Source organism: Cynoglossus semilaevis, chromosome W (genome assembly GCF_000523025.1).
Source record: "Cynoglossus semilaevis isolate Cse_v1.0 chromosome W, Cse_v1.0, whole genome shotgun sequence".
Taxonomy (NCBI): Eukaryota; Metazoa; Chordata; class Actinopteri; order Pleuronectiformes; family Cynoglossidae; genus Cynoglossus; species Cynoglossus semilaevis.
The window spans coordinates 8,227,101-8,229,691 of NC_024327.1; positions in this window are offsets into that span (position 1 = coordinate 8,227,101).

The following is a 2,591-nucleotide window of genomic DNA, read 5'->3' on the forward strand; positions in this document are numbered from 1 at the left end:
TAATTTGTTCTTTGCACTTCTTTCTGTGTTAACATTTGCTGCATATAGTCTGCTAATGTCCAGTCTGAATCTGGGCCATCTCTTTCCTTTAGGTCAAAGTCTGGAATACGGAAGTTTCTTCCATACAACATCTTAAATGGTGTTAAATTAGTACCTTCTGCTGGTAATATGTGCATATTTAGTTGTACTAAATCTACACACTCTGTCCATGTCCTTTTTGTTTCACGCATTGCCTTTATTAGCTTATTCTTTACAGTTCCATTAGTCCTTTCCACTAGTCCGGCTGACTGTGGATGATACACTGTGTGTCTTTTGAGATCTATTTTCAAATTTTCTCCTACTCTGTCTATAATCTGATTCACAAAATGATTTCCGTTATCACTTCTGATGATCTCTGGAACACCAAAAGTTAGTGAGTATTATTAGTATTAGCGTCTATGATTACCAAACAGTATTCATATCCTTTATCCTTGTTCAGTTGTATGAAATCCATGTGAATAACCTGAAATGGATATTCAGGAACTGGAAATTTCCCCAGTCTTGTTCGCACCTGGCCCTGTGCATTATTCTTGATGCAAATCAAACATTATCTACAATTTTTTTTAGAAAATAAATTGAATCCATTTGTATTAAAGTGCTTATCCACTAATGATACCATCCCTCCTGTTGACACATGGCACGGCCCGTGTCACAACTGCAGCTCATTTGAATAATGACATGGTTTTCCATTTGTCCCTATAAAAATGCCATTTTCTAATTTTGATCCTTGGGCCATCCAATAACGCTTTTCAGTATTAGATGCCTGCTCTTGTCGTGTTTTCAACATTTCCTGTGTGTCGCATGTATCAATATCTTGTGTTAATGTCTGTGTTTTGTCTGTGCTTTCAAGTGTCATAGCTGCTTGTTTTGCGGCTTTATCAGCTCTTTCATTTCCTTGTGAAACTGGATCATCTTTTCGTGTATGTGCTTCATGTGCATGTTCACATTTACATACAGCTACTTTTTTTAGGGAGTGAGATTGCTTTCAATAGTTCTTGTAAGAGTTTGTGGTGCATTACAGATTTCGCCGTAGAGGTTTTAAAACTCTCTTTTTCCACAACTGGGCGAAGATATGCACTGCACCATACACATATTGGCTATCAGTAAGAATGGTAACGTCTTTTCCTTCATAATTTCAATGCTTCTGTTAACGCCACTATTTCTGCGGCCTGAGCACTATAAGTTGATGATAATTTGCCTGTTTTCAGGGTTTCAGTCTGCGTTACTACTGCATAACCTGCACAGTTTTGTCCCATGCTATTTTTCTGAGCTGATCCCTCAACGTACAATACGTTTCCTTTTTTCAGTGGCACATCTGTCAAATCTGTTCTTGGTTTATACATTTTCTCTGATTCTGCTAAGCAATCATGAGGTTCTCTGTCCTCGGGAGTTGGTAGTAGTGTAGCAGGATTAAGTGTTGTACATCTCTCTATTTCTATATGTGGCTGTGATAACAGAGTAACCATACAATGTAGATGTCTTGCTGGTGAAAGGAAAGACATTTTTGTTTGTAATATGAGTGCAGCTATGCGTGAGGCACCTTTAGTGTAGTTTTGTGATAGAAAACTACTTCTGCTGCTGCATGTACTGCTTGTGCTGCTGCCACTACTGCCTGTACACATGGTGGTAGTCCCTGTGTAACAAAGTCTAGTTTGCCAGAGAAAATAATAGCACAATCAAATTCATCCATAGTTAAGTCTCCGTCACAATTTTCTTTAAAGTTCTCATCAATTACCGGATTTTGACTTTTTGTGAATACCCTGGGACCCATAGTCTGCAATAGTTACAAAGTCCTAAAAAGGACATCATCTGTTTTTTAGTTTGTGGTTTGGGTGCACTTTTGATTGCTTGTTTTCACGCTTGGTCAATCACCCGACCTGTTCCTGTCAGTACATGACCTAAATATTTCACCTCCCCTTTCCACAACTGCAGCTTATTTTGTATTTTTGTACAGAAATTGGAGAAGTGCAAGCGTGCCTTTTTTACATTGTTCCTGTGTTTTGGATGCTAAAAGATCATCTACATATATCTAAATTTGACTACTCTTTGGGGGTTCAAAATCATGTAGACAATTTGTTATCGCTTCAGTAAATGTAATGGTAAGTGAATTCACAAATCCTTCTGCCAATCTTGTAAATGTCAGTCTTTGAACTTTAAATGTGAATGCAAACCATTCTTGACTTTTTTCTTCGATGGGTGTTGACCAAAACGCATTTTTCAAATCCACCACTGAAAAATATTTTGATTCAGGTTTCACCGTATTTAAGTATGTGGATTGGACACACTTGGTGCTCTTACCTCTACTGCATTGTTGACTGCTCTTAAATCCTGTACCATTCTCCAGTCTAGACTAGGGGCTGCTTTTCTTACTGGAAAAATTGGTGTGTTACACTCAGATTCGGGGCATACTTTTATTATCCCTTTGGCTTTTAGGTCGTTAATTATTGGCGCTATGCCTTTTTTAGCATCAGGCTTCAAAGGGTATTGTCTCACTTTCGGCCTAAACTCTGTTTTGCCCTTGATTATCACAGGTTTTGCATTTTTCATTAGTC